At 38.6% G+C, this 18,659-nt stretch overlaps 1 protein-coding gene across 2 annotated transcripts in view; it reads left to right on the top strand.

Moving 5' to 3' along the window:
- Positions 1 to 18,659, top strand: part of VTA1 (vesicle trafficking 1) — a 116,580-nt gene that overhangs the window by 10,268 nt on the left and 87,653 nt on the right. Inside the window, exon 1 of one of the 2 annotated variants that reach the window (XM_069076879.1) lies at positions 4,451 to 4,469. The exons of the other annotated variant lie outside the window; for it this stretch is intronic. The gene's annotated coding sequence lies outside the window, so the exon portion shown is untranslated. Of the gene's footprint in view, positions 1 to 4,450; positions 4,470 to 18,659 lie in introns of those variants that run through there. 2 annotated transcript variants of the gene reach the window in all.

Genomic DNA, 18,659 nt, shown 5'->3' with positions numbered 1-18,659 from the left:
ACAATCTTATTGACCCACTGCTCAATCAAAAAGTATCTGCTGAAAAACAAGCCTCCCACCCCAGGCTCCAGGTGCCCTTTTGCCTAGGGTAAGGGAAGATCTTTAAATTTGCATTTCCATTACATTCCCCTGGCTATGCTAAAGCTTCTGGAGAATCCTGGTGCCAGTTTCAGCATACTGGGGCTCAGGATCTCCCATTGATTTGCTGAGGAAGAACTTGCTGCTAGTTTGCTTGGAGGCTTCTGTTGCAGCAAGCACCCCACCATACCCAGGGTGGCTGCCAACATAGGTTCTTAGATCTGCTTTTCTAAAGGAAAGCAACTCAAAATGGGTTAACGATCTTGCTTTAATCAAACATGTCATTTACCTACTTCAAGGGGAAAAGGTCAGCACCCCGAACTTCAGAGAATACAGAGGCTACAAGCAGACAACAAATACAGACAGAGAAACAATTCAACAGACAGGCTTCCAACTGCTTAAGCATTACATCCATACCTAGTCAGTTACCAGAGAGGGAAGCATCAACATCTGGGTTTTCAAAGCTGGGGGGCTCAAAGGCTGCCCAGAGTCTGGTCTGGTCAAATCATACAACACTTCTCAAAGTGAGCCCCAAAACAAAGCCTCACAGCAGGGTTTATATAGCCTTCTCCTGGCTCAGAGAATGGCACAACCCTCTTGACCCACTGCCCAGTCACAGAGCACCAAGGTGTGGGCATTCCTGAAAACCAAGCCTCCTGCCACAGGCTCCAGGTGCACTTAAGCCTATCAAAGGGCCTAGGGGCAGGAAAGATCTTAAATTCCCATTCCCATAACAGCCCCTAGTCCTTGAATGTGCTGCCCTTTAACCTTAGTGAGATAGCTCTTTCTTGGCAGTCTTCCAAATTTCTTGGCCTAAAAGATTGTTTTGCTGTAATATAATGCCAAGCAAGGCAACTTCCCAGGTTCAAAATACCAGCATAGGTGCTCTCTATTTTATTCAGTGACAAATCAAGAACAGAGAAGATCAAAACATGACATCATTCCAAATACAGCATTTACTAAATGTGATTAAATAATCTCCAAGGACTACCCCACCCCAGGACCTTCCAATCATTCAATCAATTACAAAGTCTCTGTTCTAAATACTTATCCACCCCTAGGCTATACCTTAATTAAGTCCACCACAAAGCCCCTCTTCTCAAATGGAGATTAGTTTCCAAACATAAGGTCAAAAGTTCCCCACCCCTGGATCACAATTGAATCTACCCCAGAGTTACATCAAGTTTAAACAGAGCACTTAATACCCAAATGGAGGTCTTTTCTTCATCTTGACACGAGGCAAGTTCTCAGCAATCTTAGTTCCTGGGGAGACAAGGCTTAGCAAGGCCATAAGATACATTGCCAGTCCCTTCATGAATTTATCCTCTGTCTGTAGAACAGTCCTAGAACCCCTGAACACATTAGCAAAGCCCTCTCCCAGGATTTCTGTAAACATACAACAAGAAAATTCTTCTTCAGGGCTTCTGAACCAACAGAAAGGCTCCCAGACCCCTGCAACAACAGCACTGTCCTTCACCAGTGGACAGTATTCACTCTGTCTGCAGGACAGTCTCCAGACCCCTGCAACAACAGCACTGTCCCTCACCAGTGGACAGTATTCACTCTCTGTCTGCAGGACAGTCTCAGGGCTTCTTAGCGAACAGCCAGGTTCCAGGACTTCTTCAACAAAAGGACTGTCTTTCACCAGTGGACAAATCTGGCAAAACAACATCAAAACAGACAGACAAAGTACCAGCAAAACAGCCATGTCTCCTCAGTCCTTGGCAGCTCAGGGGGCAGGTCTCAAAAGTCCAGGGCAATTCAAAGCGGCCACCAGCAATTCTCTTAGTCTCTCTCTCTCCACGAGGTGCTGCTTCCAAAAAGATCTTCCGCCTCTCTCTAGTGTCTCTCCAAATCTACCTCACCAGCTCCTCATCAGGACTTTCTTTTCACATCAACAAGCCCATCCCACAGGTGGGATTAACAAACTCTGGGTTTTAACACAATCAATTTGAAAACCAAGCCAATACAGGGGAATCTTTAATTGCCATTACTATCACATTTGCCCCATCTTTTTGCTGGTTCTGTTATTCCAGGATTTGTTTTGGGGTACTATTTTATGGTTGTTTGGGGGTGGATATGGGAGATATGGATATGGCTAAAGCAACTTACTGCTTACTCCATTATCTTGACTCCTGGAAATCTCTTCAAGGTGATTCTGAAGATTCTTTTGATACCCCACTTAACAAAGTTTCAGGCTGTTGCCACATGCTTTCTTCACTCCTTCAATACGGATTCCTTCCCTGCTGCATACAGATATGATTGTCTTTCTTACTTAAAAAAAAACTCCTCACTAAACTCTACCATCCTATCAGGTCATGCCCCCTAAATTTCTCTTCTTTTTCTCAGCCAAACTCCTAGGAGAAACAATTTCTTCTATTTCTGTCCTAATCCATGTGTAATATGGCTTCCAGCTTTACTCAAATAAAACTGTACTCCCAAAAAGTGATCTCTTAGTTGGCAAGTCCAGTTGTCTTTTCTCAATCTTCATCCATTTAACATTGTTGATCACCTTCTACTGTATACTTCCTCATATCTGGCATTTTGTAACACCCTCAGTTCTCCTTCTACATGTGTGCCAGTTTTTTAAAATTTTCTTTTGCCTGAGTATCCATATCTTGCCTTGTAACTGTTAGTGTATTGCAAGGTTCTATCCTAAGCCCTTCTACTCTATACTCTCTCATTTGGTGATGTGACAAGCAGCTCCCTTGGGTTTTAATGATCCTTTCTATGCAGGTGACTCCCAGTTTTATATGGTGAACTTTAGGGTGTCTCCAGAGCTCCTGTCCATTACCACATTAGCCACTGCTTATTTTTTCTTTCAAACTGGATATCACATAGGCATCTCAAATTCAACATGTCTAAAATAGAAACCATTATTTTTCCACCTAAACCTACTTCTTTTCTGAACTCCCCTATTACTGTTGAGGATACTACCTCTTTCCAGGCACTATGGCTCACAACCTAGGTGTCATCTTCAGCCCTCACTTTATATATCCTGTTAGTTGCCATATCTTGTCATTTATACTTCTACAATGTCCCTTGTATCATCACCTTTCCTCCATTCACAAAGCCACCACCCAAATTGAACCACTTATTACTTCATACTTGAACTATTGCAGTAGCTTATTTGGTCATCTTACTTTAAGCTTCTCTACTCGAATCTGTTCTCCAAAATGATCTAAAGTTCAGGTCTAATGATATCATTTCTCTACTCCTTGAATTCTAATGATTTCCTATCACTCCAATGGGAGCAAATCAAGTATCACATTTAAAGTACTTCACAACATGGTCTCAACCTACCTGGTCAGCTTTATTATGCAGTACTTCCTTTCACACCTTACATGATTTAGTCAAACCCACCCTCTTCTAGTTTCCCACACATGTACTTTTATTTCCCATTTTAATGCCTTTGTACTGCTTATCTCCAGTGCCCAAAATGCTTTGCCTTATCTCCACCTAATTAGAATTCCTAATTCCCTTCATTATATAAAGCCATTCTTGCTACCCCACCCCCAACCACTAGTGATCCCCAAAAATCATTTTGCATTTATTTTGTACACATGTTGCACATATGTGTATATATATATGCATACATGTTAACTTTAATTGAATTTAAACTTCTTGAGAGCGAGAGCTGTTTCACTTTTGCCCTTATATCTGCAAGGTCTTACAGTGCTTCTAATATAGTCTAATAGGTCCTTCATAAATGTTTATTGTTTGATGCTTTGACATTTGTTCTTTCTGTTTGTATGCTTTGATGAATCTTTGATCTCATCGGGTATCTCTCTTCAGTGGTGATGATCCCAACCCATCTTTCTTGTCATCTTATGCTGCTCTGTTCAGATCATGTCATAACTCCTTGGGGGGAGGGTGGCAGAGGAAAAGAAGGAAGTTGACCCCAATGTTCTAGAGATATTTCTTTAGGTTTTAACATTATATGGGTACCAGTGTATCACTGAGACTTTAATGCCTTGGTCTTGAAGCATACCCAGCCCAACTGCTTTTCTATTTATATTCAAGTTACAACATATATTTAAATGAACAGTCTATCAAGTTGCTTCATCAGAAAATATTTTGGATGTCAAATCAACAAACATCTGTCTATTAAGCCCTTATTATATGCCAGGGATAGTGCTAACTGCTGAAAAACTGGCTATATTTCTAAAATTCATTTCTAAGTCAGCTATTTCAGTTCTACAGGTATTTATTTATTTATTTAATTTTTTTTTTTTTTAAAGCAATCGGGGTTAAGTAACTTGCTCAAGGTTACACGGCCAGTTATTATTTCTGGGTGTGGTGCTGAGTATCTGAACCCAGATTTGATCCAGGTCATCCCGACACTGGAGCCGGTGCTCTTACTCGCTGAGCCACCTGGCCACCCCTTACAGGTATTTATTGAGGTTATGTTTTAAGACTCTGTGACACTTGAAGAGAATAGATAGTCCTTACCTCCCCTCTCCTTGAGCAAAGGTAAAGAAATTGTGTGGTGCTTATGGTGCTTATATTTCTAGGTAATTCCACAAAAGTCTCTTTGACCCATGCTGTAGATGAAATTGTATTAATATGAGTTGTGAGTTCTTCCACTGCCCCTAAGTCTGCAACCTGAATTTTTCTGAGCCCTGATTTACATGTTTAGGTAATAAATTAGAAACTATATGTATTTATTTATGACTTAATTGTTCCCTTCCATTCCCTCTAAACTCACATGTAAACATTGCCAAGTGTCCTCCAGAAACTTAAAAGTATTTCTGAGATTTACATTCCTTATAATTTTATTATAGATTGTCCCTGCTTTATTCAAGTTTAGTCTTAATTTACTATTCTTTTTCTTGGAAAAATCCTCTAGGGGGCAGCAATGTTACAGTAAAGGACTTTGGTTTTAAGGAGTTTTGTATAAATATCCAAATTAACAAGGTAGTCTCTATTTAACTTTTTTATAATTGTCAAATGATTAACTTTAGGTTATCCAATTTAGCAGTGCTGTAATATAGGCTATATCTCCAAGTATATTTTTGTAACAAAATAGAATTTTTGTAACTAAACATAATTTCAGAAATTTTAAAAATAGATGAAAATTTTAGGTGGCTTTTTTTTTTTGCCATTAAGAAAAAAAAATCATAAATTTCTCCAGTCCCCAATGCCATAATGATAAATTGTTTTACTGTTCTAGTTCTTTCTCTGTGAATTATTTCCTATTTATCTTGCATATAGCCTGTTGTTGTTTAGTAGACTCTTTGCCATTCTATTTAGGGTTTTCTTGGCAGAGATACTGGAATGATTTGCCATTTTCTTTTCCAGTTCTTTTTTTAGAAGAGAAAACTGAGGTAAACAGGGTTAGGTGACATACCCAGAGTCACACAGCTAGTAATTATCTGAAGCCAGATTTGAACTGAGGAAGATGAGTCTTCCTGGCTCCCTATGAACTGTGTCATGTAGCTGCCCTTGTATATAGCTTGTTTTACTTATATTTGTTTGCCTGTTTCCTCTCCCATTAGATTGTGAGCTTCATAACAAGGACTGTCTTTTGTCTCTTTTTGTATCCTCAGCTTAGCACAGTGTCTGGCACATAGTAGATGTTGAATAAATGTTGATAGATTGACTGTTGTAGACTCTCAGATGGGGGATTTTAACCTTTTTTGTGTTGTGGACTCTCCTGGCATTTTGGTGCCCTGTAGCAGCAAGCACCCCAGTGTCCCCAGGGTGCCTGCTCACACAGGTTCTTGGATCTGCTTTGTTAAAGGAAAGCAACTCAAAACGGGTTAACAAGCTTACTTTAATCAGTCAGACATATATCATTTACCTTGTTCAGGGGAAAAAGGTCAGCACCCCAGACTTCAAAATATACAGACAGAATTATCAAGACATTAACAGATGAAGTAGACAGCTTTCCAAACTGTCCAACCATTACAGCCATACCCAGTCAACATCTGGGTTTCCACATCTGGGTTTTTCAAAGTCGGGGGACTCTCAACAACGGCTTCCCATAATTCAGATCAAATCACAGAACACTTCTCAAAGTGAGTCCCAAAACAAAGCTACACATCAGGGCTTATATAGCCTTCTCCTGGCTCAGAGAATGTAACAACCTTATTGACTCACTGGCCAATCAAGAAGTATCTACTGAAAAACAAGCCTCCCTCCCCAGGCTTCAGGTGCATTTTAGCCTAGGGGCAGGGAAGATCTTCCAAATTTGCATTCCCATTACATGCCCTTACTCAGAAAAAAAAAATTTTTAATCATAAAATGAAATGCATAAGATTACAAAGAAAATAAATTTGCTTCAGTTTCCTCATTTGTAAAATGAGCTGGAGAAAAAAATGGCCAGCCAATCCAATGTCTTTGCCAAGAAAGCCCCCAAATAGGGTCACAAAGAGTCAGACAAATGAAATGACTGAACAATAACAAACATTTTAAAAAGCCATCCACAAAGAATTCTAAGGTATTGACAAAAGGAATCAGAATTTATTTGTTTACTTTTATTTTGCTATATTATGGGAAGATGAAAAACTGAAGATAATTTTTTTAAACTGCCTTCTATGTTTATCTTTACAAAACTCTCAGCCTGGCACTTAAAGCCCAGTTACCTTTCCAGTCTTGTTTCATATTATCCTATTCAAGAACTCTCCATTCCAGTCAAACTTCCTGATCCTGCTTTATGAAACATTCCAGATAGTGCTTCTTTGCCTCATTCATATTTTGTAGCTCAGGTGAAACCTGCAGCACATGAAGCCTTTCTTGATCTCCTCCCCACTCCACCCCAGCTGTTAGTGCTCTCTTCCTCCTAATATTACTTTATAGATATTTAATATTTAGGTATCTGTATAAATGTCATAATGTAAGCGTTTGGGGTGGCCAGGTAGCACAGCAAGTAAGAGCACCGGCTCCAGTGTCGGGATGACCTGGATCAAATCCGGGCTCAGATACTCAGCACCACACCCAGAAATAACTGGCTGTGTAATCTTGAGCAAGTTACTTAACCCCAATTGCTTTAAAAAAAAATGTAAGCTTTTCAGGGGCAAGCACAAGCAACTGGGCTTGGGGGGATGAGAAGAGATTTTGTATAGGAAGTGGCACTTGAGCTGAAGTTTAAAGAAAAGATATACTGGGCAGATATGAAGAGTATGTTTCAGGATTGGGGGACAGTCAGAGCGAAGGCCCTGAGGCTCTTGGAATACTATGTGTAGGAAATACCAAGTAGGCCAGTTTGATAGGAATGTAGAGACTGTTGATCAGTTATTAATGATCCACTATGTACCAGGCACTGTGCTAAGCATGGGGGATGCAAAAAGAGGCAAAAGACAGTCCCTGCCCTCAAGGAGCTCACAGTCTAATGAAGGAGACTATAAGCAAACAAATATATGAGAAGCAAGTTGTATATAGAAGAAATAATTAACAGAGGGAAGGCACTAGAAGTAATTGGGTTGGTGAAGGCTTCCTATAGATGGTGGGATTTCAGTTGGAACTTAAAGGAAGTCAGGAAGATCTGTAGTTGGAGTGGAGGAAGGAGTTTTGCCTAGAGATGAGTACTGAGTGAAGAACAGCCAGGAGGCCAGTCCCACTGGATCGAAAAGTATGGGGGTGGGGGGGCAGGGTGAAGCATAAAAGAACTGAAGAGTTAGGAGGGGGTTAGGTTAGGGAGGGCTTTATCTTGGAAGTGATAGGGAACACTAAAGTTCATTGAGTAGGGGGAATGACATGGTTTGACCTGAACTTAAGGAAAATCACTTTGGTGGCTAAGGATGGATTAGAGTGGGGAGAGATTTGAAACAGGCACACCCATCAGCAGGCTATTTGCCATAGTCTAGGTGTGAGGCCTATATAAAGGCCTATACTTCAGTGGTGACAGTGTCAGAAGAGGAGAAGGGTCGTATTTGAGAGATGTTGCAAAGGGGAAATTTACAGACTTTTGCAACAGATTGGGGGTGGAGAGTAGTGAGGGATAATGAGTCAAAAATGACTCCTTAGTTGTGAGGCTTAGGAACTAGGAGGATGGTGATACCCTCTACCATAAAAGGGAAGGGAGGAAGCAGGGGAAGGTTTAAGGGGAAAGATAATGACTTGAGATGTCAACTGGACATCTAGTTTGAGTGTCTGAAAAGCAGTTGGAGATGTAAGATTAGAGGTCGGCAGAGAGGTTGGGGCAGGAAAGGTAGACTTAGGAATTATCAGTAGAGAAATGGCAATTTAATCCATGGGAGGTCATGAGATCACCAAGTGAAGCAGTATAGAGGGAGAAGAGAAGAGGGCCCAAGACAGAACCCAAGAGACACATGACATAAGAGGGCATGATCTCGTTGAGGACCCAGCAAAGGTGTCCCAGAAACCTACAGAGAAGAAATTGCTTATCAAGGAGGTGTAGCAGCAAGCACCCCAAGTGTCCTCAGGGTTTGCAGCTACCACAGGTTCTTGGATCTGCTTTGTTAAAGGAAAGCAACTCAAAATGGGTTAACAAGCTTACTTTAATCAGTCAGACATATATCGTTTACCTTATTCAGGAGAAAAGGTCAGCACCCTGAACCTCAAAATATACAGGCATAATTATCAAGACAGAAACATCAAGTAGACAGATTTCCAAACTGTCCAACCATTACATCCATACCCAGTCAACATCTGGGTTTCCACATTCTGGGTTTTTCAAAGCCGGGGGACTCTCAACAACGGCTTCCCAGAATTCAGATCAAATCACAGAACACTTCTCAAAGTGAGTCCCAAAACAAAGCTACACATCAGTGCTTATATAGCCTTCTCCTGGCTCAGAGAATGTAACAACCTTTTTGACCCACTGGCCAATCAAAAAGTATCTACTGAAAAACAAGCCTCCCTCCCCAGGCTTCTGGTGCACTTTAGCCTAGGGGCAGGGAAGATCTTTAAATCTGCATTTCCATTACAGGAGGTGAGAATGATTTGCAGTGCCAGAAGTAACAGAGAGGTTAAGGAGAATGAGGATTGAGAAAAGACCTTTGTGATAGAGTCCTAATAGAGCTGCCTACCCAGGATGCCAAAAACTGTTGCAGTGGGAACTTTGCCCACCCAGAAACTTTTGGGGTTTCATGATGTGTTGTGGTGGAACCATCTCAAAGAATTTAGAGTAATACCACCTCTAATCCAAGTATAGGCATTTTTTTTAAAGCAATTTTTTAAGCAATTTTAAGCAATTGCTTAAGGTTACAGAGCCAGTTATTTCTGGGTGTGGTGCTAAGTATCTGAGCCTGGATTCCATCCCCAGGTGATCCTGACACTGGGGCCGGTGCTCTTACTGTGCTACCTGGCCGCCCCCCAAGTATAGGCATTTATTGAGATTGACACCTCTTATGGAGTGGGCTAAGTTCCAAAAGGAACTAGCAACTTCAGGAAAGCAGATAGATGTTTATAGGGTAAAGATGCAATTACATAGCAGAAATTTACATAGAATATAGGAATAGAATCTATTAATATTAAAAAGGCAGGAGGAGTTTGTTAAGAAATTAGGTAATGTAGGAGGGGTCCCAGCCTCAGTGGAATTATGCATGCAGTTACCCATAATGCATATCATTGAGGGGTATCTATATATGGTAATGATATTATAATAAGCATCTCTACATCATAAGTTCACTCTAGGTCCTTTACTATTACTGCACAGGTGCTGTCATAAGGTGGTCCCTTTCTAAGGTTAGATGGTCAAGCATCCTGCTCTACATTAGGTGGTGGTGTCTTCTGATAGGCTACTTATTGTGGTACTGTCTGGGCCTAAATGGATGACATGACTCCTGCTGTTTGTGGGAACTAAAAGTTCAGGGACACACCTGTTGTTCTAGTGAGCAGTGAGGCATAAGTTAGGACATTTGCAGTGAGCTAGGTTGGTACAGTGGGCCTGTAATGAATATTGGGGCTGGGGGCAGCGTTATCAGGGCTCCATCATTTGGGTTTGGCAACTAAGAGATCATTAATAACTTTGGAGAGAGTACTTAAAAGTGCTTGAAAGAGTTTTCAGTAAACCTAGAAAGGTAGGCTGGAACCAGATTGTAACAGACTTTAAAAGCTTTGTAGTTTACACATGATCATCACTAACTAGCTCTATAACATTAGACAAGTCACATGACCTCTCTTAATCTCTTTCCACATGTATTTTTCTTGTTTTATTTTTTAACAAAAATAAGAGGGCCTTATCTACTATGTCCTACTTGAAAATTACTCATTCTAAGGAAATGTTTATTAATGAGCTTCCATCACTCAATAATTAAATTGAGATGACAGGGTAAGAAAAGATAAGGTCTTGGCCCTTAAGGAGTCTATATTAGTGAGGCAGAAGAGAATGATACTCTAATAAATATTGACACATAGTTAGCATATATAGAACAATTTGAAAAACCTATACTAACACATATAATATTCCTTTATAGGTTTGAATATTTAAATGCTTTCTAAGTAAGTGGGGGAAGGGGGCAAATCACAGGAGTTCAAGGAAGAAATAAGTGGCAAAAAGGTTTATTTCTTTTGGGGAAGGGAATTTGATGTGAAGTCTGAAAGTATAAAGGGATATGCAAGGGAGTCCCAGAAAGTCTTAGTGTGGGTTCAAATTACTAAAGCTTAAAACTGCACTAAAATTTTGGGACATCCTTTATAGTTATATGGTTAAAGTATATAAGAAGTTAAGAATCACCATACTAGGTCAGGTACCTTAGTATCTTGAGCCTATAAGTGATTCTAAACATTTTCTGGAAAATCTTTTCCTTTGTCATATCCACTTCAAAAAATTAAAAGTGAAATTTCATCTGAGGATCTCTTGTCTCATACTTCACCAAATAAATTGGTACTGTTTGCTGAGAACCCATCATCCACTCCTCATCTCACATCATCTAGACATTTTCCTACATTGTCTATTCCCTCATTTTGATCTCAGATGAAGAGGTGTCCGACCCTTCCCTATGCCAAGGCAGATCTCTCTCTCTCTCTGTACTCTTGATATTCCATCCCTTCCCTTTTTCCACAGAAAATTCCTCCAGTATCATCCCAACTCTCTTATCTTCAATTGCTCCCTTTGTACCAGCTCTTTCTCTGCTTCCTGTTAACACCTCTATATCTCTCCTGTCTTTTTCAGTCACCCCTGGTAGCTGTTTTATGCCTTATCATACCTCCCCCCTTCTTGGCTAAACTCCTTGGGAAAATGATGTATATTTATTCCCTCCACTTCTCCTTACTGTCTTCTAAACCCTCTACATTCTGACTCCTGATCTCATTGTTCGACTGAAACTGCCTTCTCCTTAGTTCCAGTAATCTCTGAATGGCCAAATAAGGCCTTTCCTTGATTCTGATTTCTAAATTTTAAATTCACATTTGATTCATAAATTCACTTGATCCCTGATCCTCTTCTTCTAGATATTCTCTTCTCTATTATTTTGTGATATGACTCTATCCTCTTTCTCCTCTCTGACCACTCCTCAGTCTCTCTTTACTGGCTCTTCATCCACAATACACCCCACCCAGAATCCCCTAAGAATTTTCTGGAATCTCTTCTCTTTTTCACTCTATACAGCCTTTCTTGGTAATCTCACCAGCTCCCCTGGATTCAGTGATAATTATGCAGATGATTAATGTTCAATCCTAATCTCTAATACATAGCTACAGTCACTCATCACACACTTGCCTCTGGTTATTGAATCGCATATCCTGAAGGTATCTTATTCTACAAGGCAAAATAGAATCAATTAATCACTAGCAAGGATACCACTGTTCTAGTCATTCTGGCCTTGGTATATCTTGATTAACTGCATAGTAGTATACATATGTCATGGTATTTCTGACCATTCTCCAGTTACTGAACACCTATTTTGTTTTCAGGTCTTTGCTACCATAAAAGTGTTGTTATGAATATTTCTGTTTATATTGGTGTCTTTGACCTCCATGAGCTATGTGCCCAAGAGCAGGATTTTGAATTTTTTTTCTTTCATAGTTTAAAATTGGTACCCAAAACAGACTAATTCACAGCTTTACCAGTATGTAGAGTGGTGTATTAATGTAGCAGCTTCTTAAACTGTGGGTTGAACTGGCAACAGTAAAAGATTTCTGAACATACCAGGACCAAAAATTAATTCAAAATCAAACTAATAAATTCGAGGTGTTTTTGGCAGTGTTTGCCTGTGTTGCATGCAGCTTCACTGGGGTCTTGGTTCTGAACACAAAGCACAGGCTTTAAGGTGAAACAGTTGTGTTGATTTTTTATTTCTCTACCTACTAGTGATTAGAACTTGTTTCCATTTAACAATTTATAGTTTGTAATTGTTCTTTGGAATTCTCTTTTCATGTCCTTTGTACATTCTTTGATCATTGTATTAGATATAAATATTTTTCCTCTAAAGTTTGTCTTCTTAGTTATCAGCATTGATTTTATTCCTGCAAAGACTTTTATGTAATTGGAATTGTCTGTTTTGTCTTATAACCCTCCTCAATTCCTCATGTGGTTAAGAACTCTTCTAACCATTGTTGTGAAATGTACTTTCTCTCATTCTTATCTATTTTGAGAAATAATACAAAATTTTACATTCAGATTAGAAATCCATTTTGAGCTTATTGTAGGAGTATTGGTATAACATTATTTTAAAAATTCTAAAAAGCTAATTTTAAATTACTTAAATTTTTAAAAATAGCAAAAAAAACTTTTCTGTAAATGTACCTTGAAATTAAATATTTTTTTTCTATTTAGCTATCAGAATTGATGAATTACAATGCCAAAAAAAGTTTTAAAAGCCTCAAATCACATGTGGATCCTATTTTCTCATTAGGGCCATGTTCTTCATTACCATGCTTACTGAAAGTATGACTTTGTACTCAAAAGAAACAAGCATGTCTCCATATAACAGGGTGTCTCAAAAGTCTTAGTGCAGTTTTAAACTTTTAATAATTTAGTTAGTGCTCTTTTAAATTTTAAGCTTTAACTGCAGTAAGAATTTGGGGGATTTTTTTTATCCATGTTAACCAGAAATCAGACTATTAGATGGGAAAAAAAATGGTTAGTGAGAAGGACTATAAAAGTACATGGGCTAAATGAATCAAAAAATAAGGTAAAAATGAAAAATAAAAAGTTTGGAGGAAAAAAAAAAGTTGAAGGAGAATTAATAGCTTACAACAGAAAGTAGAAAATCTTACCCAGGTAACAAACACCTGAAAATTAGAACAGAGCCTTCAGGACTCAGGGACTCCTTGAGATACAAAGAAATATTAGAACAAAACCAAAAGATTAAAGAAAAGAAGGAAATATAAATTATCTTCTGTCAAAAACAGTTGACTTGGAAAATAGATAAAGGAGACATAATTTAAGATTCATCAGACTCCCTGAAAACCAAAGGCAAACATAAAACTGGGATGTCATATTTGAAGAAATCATAAATGAAAACTGCATGGTTGTCTTAGAACAGAAAAATAAAGTGAAAATTAAAAAGAATTCAATAGTTACCTCCTGAATGAAAACCCTAGAAATATATTAGCCAGATTTCAGAGCTTATAGGTAAAAGAAAAAATACTGCAAGCTTCTAGAAAGAGAGTTCAAATATCAAGGAGTCATCAATCATTTATCAAGGAGTCAGGCTCATATACAACATGGCAGAAACTTTAGGAGAGAAAAGGCAACAGATAAGGGTTTTCAGTTAATAATACTGTAACCTTTGAGACTAAATAAAATAATCTTTTGCATGGATTTTTAATGAAATAAAGGATTTTCAAGCAATATGTCAGAAATGAGTCAAAATGCAAACTGAGGAGTCAAGAGAAACCTTGAAAGGTCAATAAATGTGAGCAAATGGAAGGGGCCAAATGTTGATGAAATGTTTGAATGCTAATAGGGGTAATGGAGACAAATTTCCATTTATAATCTCATCTTCAAGGGTCACAGGGAATTAAATAAGAGAATGATGGGAAGGAGGGTTGATTTTGTTCTGTTTTGATGTCCTTAAGAAAGAAAAGTGAAGAAAGCAAAAAGAATAAACCAGGGAAGAAAATAATAAGAAGATAGAACTTAATATTTCTCATAATGTGTGGGAAAAAGAGTAAATAAAGATGAAGCAAGGGGCGGAGGAGCAGGCAGGCAGTCTCTGGATCTCATTCTTACCTGCACCAGACAGAGGCTGAAAAAACATACACAAAGGTAGTGTTTGACATAGAAATACATTAAACTGAACAGAAATAGACAAGGACAATGAATGGAAAGCGACAGGTCATTTTTAAATTTTAAGGGAGGGTAGAATCACAAGCAGAACACACTTCATCTTTAGAGGCTGAAGTATGAATAAGTGATTTTTAAAAAGTCAAGATGCCAGAGTATCAGGATGCAGTGAGGTGCGTTCCCATCTACAGAACTCCTCTAAACAGGTCTAGATAATGCACCAAACCAAATCCTAAGAGGGAAATCCAGAAAAAGTCATAGTGAGTCCTTTGTCTGGCCTAGGTTGCGATAAGAAGACATACAGGGAAGTGGGCTGATACTGAGGAGAGGAATACACTTTTCATAAGCACTTCATTGTCTTCAGAGGACCTGTGCACCAGGGCAAGAAGAGATCCCAGAGCCAGACTCATATCAGGGCACTGCAGTGCAGACAGGTGCTAGCTACAAGTTTGTCACCCACTACCCAGTCCTAGGTCACAGATCTAGGTTGGAATGAGAAAGGAACCTGTAATTGGTGGTGGTTTGGGGGGGGGGGTAGAATGGAACATTCTCAGGTAATGAACAAGCAGAAAGCGATTTGGTGGAGAGTGGGATGTCATTTCTAGCTTCTCTCTTGTCCTTCAGAGACATAACTAGGGTAAGAATTACAGACCAAAGTGGAATCTGCAGGTTTGTTACGCTAAATGAGCTGAACTAAATAGCTGGTTAGTGGGAGCTGAGTCTAGCAGCATTCTGTTTTTCCTCTGACCAAAACCGAGGTCAGGAACTTACAGAGAGAGCTCATACCAAGGAAACAGCAATCAAACTTTTCCCTGGATAGACCACTTTAGGGGTTCTGAAAGCTTGTAGTTCCCAGCCTGTTCCTTAGACACAACATTCAGTTTTCCCAAGAAAGCAGCAACGGGACCAGCCCAGATCTTCCCCTCCTCCACCCCCAAAATGTGGCAGACCCAATCCCTAACATCAAGTCTAACACCTGGAAGCAGACTGGAAGAATGGGCAAACAGGAAAAAAACCCATAATGAACTATAATGATGGAAGGGATGCTTAAGATACAGACGAAACGATGACTCCTAAACACAACTTGGGCACAAATTCAACCAGAATTACCAAAAGAGATGACGCAAGAGTTGTTGTTTTTTAAAGAGTTAAAATATTTTTTTAATGGAATGAGAACACTTAAGGAAGAAATTGGAAAAGAAATGAGATCTATGGAAGAGAACTGGAAAGAGAATTAACAGCTTGGCATAAGAGGTACAAAACATTACCCAAGCAACAAACTCCCTGAAAATTAGAATGGATTAAACAGAAGACAGTGATTCCATGAAAAAACAAATGTTAAAACAAAGTACAAAGACTGAAAAAAGTAGAAGAAAATGTAAGATATCTCATAGCAAAAAAAACTGACCAGGAAAACAGATTGAAGATAAACATTTTTTTAAAAATTAAGGACCATTGTATTATCTGAACTCCCTGACCAAAAAAGAACCAAGACCTCACATTTCATGAAGTTTTCAAAGAAAACTGCCCAGATATCTTAGAATCAGATGGCAAAGTAGAATAGAAAGAATCCATCATTCACCTCCTAAAAGAAACCCCAAAATGAAAAGTCCCAAGAACATCATAGCCAGAATCCAGAGCTTCCAAGACAAAGAAAAAAAATACTACAAGGAGGCAGATAGAAAGAATTTAAGTACTAAGTAAGGAGTTAGCGAGAATAATACTCTGTGGAGCAGTCATCATCTTAAAGATGCAGAGAACTTAGAATACAATGTAGTAGGAAACAAAGGCTATGTATGTCAGGACTTACAGCCAAGAACAACTTACCCAGCAAAACTGAGTAGAATGCTAAAGGGAAAAATGGATCTTTAATGAAATAGAGAACTTCCAAGCATTCCTTATTGAAAAAAATCAGCTGTGTAAAAATTTTGAAATTTCAACATAGCAGTTTAGAGAAACATAAAAAGGTAAATATGAACAAAAATAATAATTGACTAAAACTGATAAATGATTTACATTCTAAAATAGGGTGTTGATACATCTATCCCCTTTGAACTGTTATCAGGGTTCATAGATGAAGTCTAATTAGATGGCATAGGAATGGTTATGTTATATATTGATCTTAGGAGAATGGAAAGAGAGAAGCAAGAAAGGAAGGTTAGGAAAATTATATATATTGATCTTAGCAGAATGGAAAGAGAGAAGCAAGAAAGGAAGGTTAGGAAAATTATCTTATGTAGTTACAGTACACAAGTAGACATTTATAGGAAAAAAAAAGGGAGGAGTAGCTGACACTTAAACTTCACTCTCATCTGAACTGGTTAAAGGAAGGACGAATACACACCCACGACAATATACAGAGTTGGTTACAGAAATATATTTCATTCAACAAGGAAATAGGAGACAGAGGGTAGAAGAGGGGAGGGCAGATTAAGGGAAGGATTAGTCCTAAACAAAATAAACTCTAAAGTTGTACAAAAATATGTATAGCTTTTGTGAGGTGGCAAAGAATGATAATCTGAGGAAATGCCCATAAGTTGGAGAATAGATGAACAGTAATGTGATGGAATATTTTTATGCTGTGAGAAATGATGAAGGGTGGCAGCTAGGTGGCGCAGTGAATAGATTACCGGCCCTGGAGTCAAGAGGACCTGGGTTTGGATCCGGCCTCATACACTTAACACAAAAAATAGCTGTGTGACCTTGAGCAAGTCACTTAAACCCAATTGCCCTCCAAAAAGCAAAAAAAAAAAAAAATGATGAAGGGAATGATTTCAAAGAAACTTTGAAAGACTTTTATCTGAACTGATATAGAGAGAAACAGAACCAGGAGAACAATTCATAAGATAGCAATGTGATAAAAACAAACAGTTTTGAAAGAATAAAGAATTCTTGTCAGCATAATAACAAATGACAATTCCAGAGGACTGAAAATGATACATGCTACCCACCTCCTGATAGAGAAGTGAAGGACTCAGAGTATAAAATGAGACAAATATTTTCTGGATGTGGCCTATGTGGAAGTTTGTTTTTATTGAAGATACATATTTATAACAGATTTGTTTTCCTTCATTTCTCAGTGGGGAGTGAGGGAAGATTTGAGTGCTAAAGGGAAAGAAGGTAAATTTTTGCTGATAAAAATATATATTTATATACTCATTATATAACATACATATATTTTTTTTTAAGTTGGTTAAGAACTTGTGATTGAGATCTGAGTAACTGGAAACAGGGAGAGACAGTATAGAAGAAACAGATTGCCATTCCTTTTCTTCACCTACTTCTCGTAAAGGAGACCAGACAAAGAGAGGGAAAATTATAAGATGATATGATCAAGAGAAATATGTAGTTAGCAATCATAACTGTGAATGCAAACAGGATGAAGTCACCCACAAAGTAGGATGGATTAGAAAGCAGAATGTAACAATATATTGTTTATAAGTAACACATTTGAAACAAAGATTTATGGATTTAAAAGGGGGAACTGTATGGTTTTGATAACTCATAGAAAGAAGAGTGACAGTAGAAATAGACATGGCAAAATGAGCTTAATAGAGGAACTGTGTTATACTTAAAAGCACCAGAAACAACACTCTCTCTCTCTCTCTCTCTCTCTCTCTCTCTCTCTCTCTCTCTCTCAATGCAATAGCATCTAAGTACTTAAAGGGAAAGCTAATTGAACGAGGAGAAATAGAAAGCAAAACTATAATAGTTGTGAAGTCCATGGTGTCCTTTTTCCTGTCTGGACAAATGCAGCAAAAGAAAGAGCAAAGTATTGAGGGGTAGACAGATTGGAGTTCATGGTGAGGATGGTTTAGAAATATATAGACTTAGGGAAAGACAGAATAATGAAAGATTATGTGGAAAATTTGGAGATAGTAGTAAGATCAAAGTAATGGCAATCTCTGTGTGTAGGTGAGGTAGAGTGGAGGACCAGGTCACAAGAGTTGAAATAGGAAGTTGAAGTATTTGAGGGAGCATATGTTGATGTCCCCTAGGATAAAGGCAGGTATTAGAGTAGAGCCTATGACCAGGCATTAAACTCAGTGAGAAAGGAGAAAGTCCTGGAGGTCAATAGAAAACAGCCACCAGGACTTCATTTGGATAATAAATCAAATAATCCCAAATAAAGAGAGGCTTCTGAATGGCAGAGGTAGGAAATTCTGGAAGTGGCAAAACAAGGCATATTCAAGGGGAGAGGGAATGAAAGATATGAGAAAAGGTGCTGCAGCAGTACTGGAAGGGATACCTAGAGATAGAGCGTGATCTGGTAGGAACCAGCTGTTGGTGCAGAACATGAAAGGAGCAAGAGAGCTAAAATAAAAGTTAAGTTTGATGATGATGATGATGACGATGATGATATAATCGAATGGGAGGGCAAGGTGAAATGGCCTGGTAGATCTGGAGTGGGGCATCTGGCTAGGTAGCATTGAAGTTGCTGAAG

This window comes from Petaurus breviceps, unplaced genomic scaffold (genome assembly GCF_028583685.1).
Source record: "Petaurus breviceps papuanus isolate PSGF00001 unplaced genomic scaffold, PetGlider_PUasm1.0 90977, whole genome shotgun sequence".
NCBI classification, from domain to species: domain Eukaryota; kingdom Metazoa; phylum Chordata; class Mammalia; order Diprotodontia; family Petauridae; genus Petaurus; species Petaurus breviceps.
Note: the sequence above shows the minus strand (reverse complement) of the source record. Positions and strands in the feature narration are given on the sequence as shown.